The sequence below is a fragment of the Rutilus rutilus genome, assembly GCF_951802725.1.
Source record: "Rutilus rutilus genome assembly, chromosome: 4".
NCBI classification, from domain to species: Eukaryota; Metazoa; Chordata; class Actinopteri; order Cypriniformes; family Leuciscidae; genus Rutilus; species Rutilus rutilus.
Genome location: NC_140212.1, coordinates 28,200,355 through 28,208,872, shown reverse-complemented (window position 1 = coordinate 28,208,872; position 8,518 = coordinate 28,200,355). Strand labels below are relative to the sequence as shown.

Sequence of the window (8,518 nt, the reverse complement as noted above, 5' to 3'; positions counted from 1 at the left end):
GTTAGCCGCTAGCATCACTAACGTGGTCTCACCTATCGCTCGTCTTGTTTACACGCTTATCACTCAAGAAATTACTGTTTATCTGTTCTATGGCAAATGTATCGGATGTGTGTCTACCCTACCTATGAGTGCAGACGAGGACACGTTTGAGCTGCACACAGTGCAGTTGGAGCTGGAGGTCTTGGAGAAGTAGATCTGTGACCTCCTAGAGAAGCAGGCCGAGTTACAGGAATGGCGATCAGCGCTAGAAACACCGCGGGCTGATGCTCACAAGTCCTTGGTAAGTAATATTATCACTCTGACCTCTTCTACGCCGTGTATTTCTCCACACAGAGCCCGAGCATCCAGAATTCGATCATCCCAGCCCTCCTTCACTCCGGTACCGACACACCATGTACCCTGGGTGATTCAGTAGTGGAAGGTGCGAGCCAGGCCACGGGCGAGGTCCCCCCCCCCCCCCCCCCCCCCCCCGGTCTTCGAGATCTCCACCCGGAACCACTTCAGAATCAGAGCGGATCTTCTGTCAGACAACATCTCCAAGACGCTATGCACCATATGACTGGTAAGTAAAAGCTCAAATCACAGTCTTTGTTCTACCCACTTAATTGATAGGAGTGCAAGTGTAGTACATTAAATAGAAACTGTGTCTATTCCTCGATTAGTGAGGTCAAACAATAAATCAACCATAGGATTTAGAAAAAATCTGATCGTGAAAATCTCAAAATTAGTGAACAAAAACAATTTCTAAAGCTTGGTCTCCTAAACATCAGATTGCTCACACCTAAGGCGGTTATTGTAAATGAAATGATCACAGATAATGGTTTTGATGTACTCTGCCTGACTGAAATCTGGCTTAAACCAAATTATTATTTCGGTCTTAATGAGTCTACTCCACCAGGCTACTGTTATAAGCACGAGCCCCGTCTGATTGGTCGTGGTGGCGGTGTTGCAACAATCTATAGAGATGTTCTTAATGATCCTTAGAAAACAGGACACAGGTTTAATTCGTTTGAAGTGCTTGTACTAAATGTTACACTCTCGGATGTAAGAAAAAAAAATCCCTACTATCTCTTGTTTGGCTACCATGTATGGCTGACCAAACGCGCCTATTTCAACTGTCGCCATCATCACTGAATCATTCTCCGCACTGTGGAAAAGCTACAACTGGCAGGTCGACAAGCACGGAACACGGTAAGAATAGTTAAAATATGCTTTATTTGTACAGTTACTTAGCCTGTAACATTACCGTTCATACCGTTCAACATACCGATGATTTTATTTCTGAAATGATTGTGGCAAACCAAGTTAGCAAATTGTCATTAGCGTAGATTTGAGTAAAAATGTATTTGATAATTAATAACTTTGAGTAAAAAGCTATTTGGATGGTATTCTTTCTCTCTGGAAGGTTAGGTGATTTAATTAACATTAGCTGTCCGGATCTTTATCAAACCCTGAGCGCATATTTTCTCCCCTCCAGTAACATGTCAGGCGAGACATTATCATGTTAGGTCTAACGTTACCCTACTTTTTTCACAGAATTTCTGGTGTCCATTTTTGTTTACATTTTGACAGTTCCACCACCCCATGTAATGTTGTTTCAAAAAAATAATTAATATTATATGATACTGTGTGTGTGTGTGTGTGTGTGTGTGTGTGTGTGTGTGTGTGTGTGTGTGTGTGTGTGTGTGTGTGTGTGTGTGTGTGTGTGTTTTCTGTTTCAGCTTACAGTTCGTTCAACTGCCACCAGTCTGTTTTTGGAGTTTCATCTTTTCCTGACATCTGAGTAAAGTAAGATTAAATGCACTACAGCATTTAAATTGTCAAGGCTTAAAAATTAGCAAATTATCAACTTGAAGATGCAGCACTGGCCCAATCGGGCAGGTGACAGTTCCTGCAACTGGCCCAAGTATCTTTCACGCTGGCCCCGGGCCATCGGGCAGTCCTTATTGTCGAGCCCTGCTGTATAAATATTTTTGAAAACCCCACAAATTTTGGTTATTTTCCACAACTCACTGGTTGCAATCTGTATTTTGTGTTTCTGTAACGTTTCTTTTAGATTAAATGAATAGAAAAAATTTACCTGTCTCCAGCTCCACCTTAAGACGGAGGACCCATGTAGACGTAGATAAACGACTTAAACTAGGGATGACTGCACAAATTTGACTGAGTTTCAGATGACAACAGATAGGGAACTTGTAGATGTCAATAGAGAGTTTTTTGAAGGCCGTACAGACAATCCAATTTGTTCAGAAATTGCAACTGGACTAGTCTTTAGTGAGGAGGAAGGTGGCATGGAGGTAGATGCAGACATACAGGAGGGTTTCGTGGTTGGCAGCTGTGATAGGCCGATTCAGACATCTGATTCAGAACATTCAGATAATGAACTGTCTGAGACATTTTCACTCTCTGACAGCATTTCCAACTGGGCCATACACTTTGGCATTTCTTTGGTTGCTTTGACAGCACTATTGTGCATTCTTCGCATTTGCCATCCTGTTCTTCCGAAGGATGCTAGAACCCTCCTTAGGACTAAAACAAAGTACACTATCATAGAAAGAGCTGGGAGACAGTACCACTATTTTGGTATTCTGTCATCACTTAGGAGTACGCTGTCTAAATACATACACACACTGGCAGACAGTTACAGTTTGAAGTTGCAAATTAACATAGATGGACTTCCTTTGTTCAAGAGCTCTAGTCTGCAACTGTGGCCCATTCTTGGAGTGTTCCTATGAAAGAACCAGTAGTGATAGGTTTGTTCTGTGGATCAAAGAAACCAAACTCAGCAAAAGAGTTTCTTGAAGATTTTGTTACTGAGTTACAACAGCTTGAAAAAGGCTTTGACATAGAGGGTAAGACATTGAAGCTTGAGCTGGACACAGTCATTTGTGACACACCAGCCAGGTCCTTTGTTAAAAACAAAGAACCATAATGGCTACCATGGTTGTGACAAATGTTCTCAGCCTGGTAAATACATTAACAGACGCATGACATACCCATGTACAGACTATGCTCTAAGGACAGATGATACATTTGAAAGCATGGTTGATGAGATTCATCATCATGAGGGCAGGGTTGCCAACTTTGGGACTTTGGCCGGAGTGAGACTCTGTAAAACTTCAGTGCGCACACGCGCGTAGAAATTTTTTGGCAACCCTAATTTTTTATATCTATCGATCAATCAAATTAATTGTACGTTTTGAAAACACATTTCCATTCTATTAGTTTTTTTCTTTTTTTCTCAAAACAAAAGTGACAAGACACACCATTTTATTATCAGCTTACCTTGATTGTCATCCAAACTTTCAAACGTGCATCAGTGACTCCGAACCTGCTCTGAACTCTCTCTGAACTTTTCACACGCAACTGACGTATCAGGTTTCAGCGAATCAACGATCAGAGAATACTGCAGTGAGAACGTTGTAGGCAGATGTTACAGCTGTGTGCCTTAAACTCCTCTCCTGTCATTAATACGCTGTGGTCTAGTATAGTCATCAACAGAAAATTAACGGATTGAGAGGGGAGAAACGTGGATTTTGGCATGACATTTCTTGCGTGTGCGTGAGAGCGTGAGATTGATGCTGAAAGCGTGAGTGTCACACCAGATGCGTGAGAGTTGGCAACCCTGCATGAGGGGCCACATCCATTTAATGGCAGTAGTGTTGGCATGGTTTCACAATTCCCTCTAGATTATATGCATTTGGTTTGTTTAGGTGTGGTTAGGCGTTTGTTGAACATTTGGCTCAGGGGTCCTCTGAATTTCAGAGTACCTGCAAACATAATTGAAAGAATGTCCGCTAAACTGGTAGAAATGCGTCCCTATATTCCTGTGGAGTTTGCCCGAAAGCCCAGATCGCTGAGGGAATTAGATCGCTGGAAGGCCACTGAATTGAGGCCGTTTCTGCTGTACACAGGACCTGTAGTATTAGGTACCTTTCTGGACCGAAATATGTACAACAATTTCATGCTACTCTTCTCTGGTATTTCTATTTTAGTAAGTCCTAGACTATCCTGCCACACACAGTATGCTCACACCTTGCTTCGATCTTTTGTTGGTGAAATATATGGCAAAGATCAACTTGTTTATAATGTACATGCTTTGGTCCATCTGGCAGATGAAGTGCAACGACATGGTTGTCTTGACTCATTTTCTGCATTTCCCTTTGAAAGTTACCTGCACAAGCTAAAAAGGCTTGTCAGAAAACCAGACTTTCCCCTTGGCCAAATTATTCGTCGATTGTCTGAGATGAGAATTACCGACACTCCTTTAAATGGTGCCTCTTTTAAAAAACAGCACTTTGTTGGGCCACTTGTAGATGGATTGTCAGTGAAAGCACAGTATGGTGAGATGGCCTGTGACAAGTGGACTGTTAAAGTTTCAACCAGGAATAATGTCTTTGTCATTGGAAATGAGATTTGCATTATACATAACATTGTGGAATGCAGTGATGGAGTCTATGTAGTGTACAAAGAATTTTCAGAGAAGTCTTTGTTCTTCACTTACCCATTCAAATCTGACTATCTGAATATCCATAATATTTCAGAAACATCGGATATACTCAAGTGTGTTAAAGCTTCAGAGCTTGTCCAAAAATGTGTTGTTTTACCTCATAGGGATGGTTTTGTGGCCATACCCTTATTTCATAAATTTTAGGAATATCTCCACAGGTAAAAGGTTTAGTTCACCCAAAAATTACTAATACTTTACTAATTTTATAATTATTTACTCACTCTCATGTTTTTTTTTTTTCATTATTGGGTGAACTAAAACTTTAAGGTTACAGAGACTTAGCAGGTTTTCTTTTTTTATAATTACCGGTTAAAAGGTAAAGGCATTTTCATTCATCATTTTTTTCCTGGGGAGAATGGTAGTGGTAGTATTGATGATAGTTTTAGTTGTAGCTCTTGTGTTCTAATATTAGCAGTAAGAATTGATGCGGTTGCACATTAGTTTTGACGACAGGTGTTTATGCAGGATTAGGACTAGACACAGTGACAAAAAATGACATCACCATGCATCATCACAAACACTGCAGTCTGAAACTGGATAACAATTAACTGTAAGTACTTTACTGTAAGTTGCTTGTTCAATGTGTTCAAAGTCATTTTTGTTTATATAGCACTTTATACAATACATATTGTTTCAAAGCAACTTCACAGTAAGTTGACAGTTCATTGTTGATTCAGTTGAGTTCAATAAGGCCAGATTTACACTGCAGGTCTTGATGCCCAATTCCGATTTGTTGACCATATCAGATTTTTTCTTACATTTTCTTTTAAAAGTGACCCATATGCAATTACACCATGCACTTGGTGAAATAACCCAAGTTAGACGTACTGACCTGTTCTTGAAACAGGAAGTTAAATTTCTCTGGTGCTGTTGTTTGTTACTTTCCTTCTCGGTTTAGAATGTTCCACTTAATTGAGTTCCTGGTAAACAAAACCGTAGCAGTGGTGCCACAAAAGTGGTGCAGTGATGCTATTGGCCAAACTACAAAAATGATGAAAGAGTAAACAGGGCAGTGAAAAATTCAGAGGAACCCGGACCTGACTGGAAATCATATGATGCTAGAGTTATTAAATCATGTGGTATGCTATTTATTTATTTATTTAAAATCAAAATGGCTATTGTAAGAAAATATCAAAGTATTTTGCCCTTATGTTATTGGGAAGAAAATCCTTTTAATCAATCTCATATTGTTCTGTTGTCTTTAGTTTTGTTCTTTTTACTTGGTTAATTTGAAGGTCTACTGAAGTTTAACATGTAGGCTATTTAATTTTTAGATGACTACTTTGTGGTACGACAGCTCTTGAAGAAAGCTCTAAAGTGTAACACATCAGATCTACAGTCTGAAGAGGAAGAGGAGGAGATTCGGCCAAAAAGAAGGCCAAAGCCAATGTTAGTTATTATAATCCTTTATAGTTAGTAATTATCCTTTATATTTTACGTTAACTTTTTGGCCTCTATATTTTCTCAACCCGACAACCACCACACAGGTAAAGCCAGCTGAAATGGAGTTAAATGGTCAGTATGTTTCCTGGTTTCTCAGAGAAACTATTCTTAACCAATTGACCCTTCGCAGGGAGCTTGATTGACAGGCGATCTGCCCAATCATACTTCGCCATCCGCCATTTTGTCCGACAAAGCAGTCAGGAGAGTTAGAAGATTAACATGGGAGGGTTTGAACTTGAAAAACGGAGTGTACTGACGCATTTCCGTGGTTAAAACAACATTCCTTCTTATGTTCATTCATGATTATTTGGTGCTATAAATGAACTAGAAGGAAGAGATGATGGTTCACGAGCAGCTTTAACTGATGCTCTACATCAATCTGTCAGATTCATTAAAGAGCCACAAAACGGTATTTATTGTTTAAATTTCTTTAAAAAAATGACCAAATTTGAAAGGTGAGACTGTTTAATATGAAAAGTAACCTGGTCTGTCAGCGCGTTGTCAGTGTCCTCTCTGCTCTGCGATGTATTTTTCACTGCGTGAGAACATGGTGTGGCGTGAGAGCGGCGTAGCTTGTCGGACATAGCAACACTTTTTTGTTTTAATTTTTTTTACAACATTTATGTAAGGAGCAAGTACATCATGAATCCATCTTCCAAAGTGTGTCAATCACTACAAGCCACACTACAAGCCAGCAGCCATATCACCCTGTAGCCCAAGACTGGTCCCCCGCTAAAGCTAAGCAGGGCTGAGCCTGGTTAGTACCTGGATGGGAGACCTCCTGAGAAAACCAGTTTGCTGCTGGAAGAGGTGTTAGTGAGGCCAGTAGGGGGCGCTCACCCTGTGGTCTGTGTGGGTCCTAATCCCCAGTGTAGTGATGGGGACACTATACTGTCAAAGAGAACCGTCTTTCGGATGAGACATTAAACCGAGGTCCTGACTCTCTGTGGTCATTAAAAATCCCAAGATGTCCTTCGAAAAAGAATAGGGGTGTAACCCCGGCATCCTGGCCAAATTTAGCCCACTGACCTCTGTCCATCATGGCCTCCTAATCATCCCCATGTATACTGATTGGCTTCATCGCTCTGTCTCCTCTCCAACAGTAAGCTGGTGTGTGTGTGTGTGTGTGTGTGTGTGGTGGGAGTTCTGGCGCAATATGGATGCTATCAAAAGCGCTATATAAATGTAACGCATTATTATTATTATTATTACAATACACCTATAATAAGTGTTTATATTCTGACTATTTTAGACAGCGCGGGATGCCAACCGCTGCAGAGTATCCCATTACCTGCATGACTCGCCATAGAAATAAACAAAGAGAAGTAGCTCTGGCTACAATGTTCTGCCACAAGACACATACGGTTCATTAACCGCTAGAGCGCCAAGAGTTACAGTGTACCTATAAATGTCAGATTGTACACTTCTGTTTTAAAGGCAGTGGTTATGTCTATCCTTTAAAAAACAACAACCTGGAAGCTTCAATGTGATTTCATGACATTTAATGAAAATCTGCTTGTGTATTACAGGTGCTGTGAGAAAGAGCCATGTCTCCCGTGCCGCCACCGATGACGAGATTACAAAGCATGTAATACGGTGGTTCAACCTGGCGATCGATAGGGGAAGCTCAAGGAGTCGTCCCACTGTCAGCATCCTGACCCAACAGTAGTGTTTACAGTAGAGAAAGTGAAAACAGTAGTGAATAATACTTTTTCATTTAGAGAAATGTTTTTTTCTTATGCAAATTTCTTCACTGAGAAAATCGAAAGCATCAGAAATACAATTGTAAAATTGCACAACAACAGTGGTGGCTCGAGAACGCAAACCTTGAAATAGGTTCCAAGGCGCAAGCCTTGAATTTTTTTTTTAAATACAATAAAAGCGAACCTGTGAGAACGCTGACAGCATGCACATGCGTATTACGTGTTTAGTCTATAGGTATGCGCGTTTGAATATATGTGCGCAGGCGTGTAGTCTTTCTTTACAAATTGACCTCAACAAATTACTTGTCTGGCCTTAAACATGTATAATACAGATTTTTTCATCGCTTTTATATCAAGTTTATATTATATATCATAATATCAAGTTATTTTGACCTATGTATTACGAGGCACATTTGTAATTCATTTGTGCATTGTCTTGTGTTTTATGTAGAACTGATTTACTCTCTGTGCATTGGATCCCTTATTTCCACATTTTGTTTCTTCATTGTGCAGGTAATGTATATAAAATATGTTGTTATAGTGTGTTTTATGGATTAATTGCTTTATTCATGTAGAATTGTGCATGTTCACCACTAGGTGGGGATGTTTCCCTTTATATTGAATTGAATTGAATTGTTCTGTTTTTCATTGAGTGATTTGTGATTAATTCACTGAAAATGTATAACTGTCAATCTGCAAAATTGTAGTACTTTTTAAATGAACAGAAGCAGAGATAACGAGACATGCTGTGGAACTGATTTACTCTCTGTGCATGGGATCCCTTATTTCCACATTTTGTTTCCTCATTGTGCAGACCACCCAGGGAAGACCGTCACACATATATTTAATAACCTCCTTCCAG

At 40.0% G+C, this 8,518-nt stretch overlaps 2 long non-coding RNA genes across 2 annotated transcripts; both read left to right on the top strand.

The window, feature by feature from the left end:
* The first annotated feature begins 501 nt into the window (after nt 1–501).
* LOC311288708 lies at nt 502–5,458 on the top strand. The gene is made up of 4 exons (XR_014626978.1): nt 502–562; nt 1,159–1,191; nt 1,722–1,788; nt 5,409–5,458. It is a non-coding gene; the product is annotated as an uncharacterized lncRNA (long non-coding RNA).
* A 6-nt stretch (nt 5,459–5,464) lies between these two features.
* Nucleotides 5,465–7,811, top strand: LOC311288707. Its single transcript, XR_014626977.1, has 3 exons — nt 5,465–5,589; nt 5,785–5,899; nt 7,483–7,811. It is a non-coding gene; the product is annotated as an uncharacterized lncRNA (long non-coding RNA).
* The last annotated feature ends 707 nt before the right edge of the window (nt 7,812–8,518 follow it).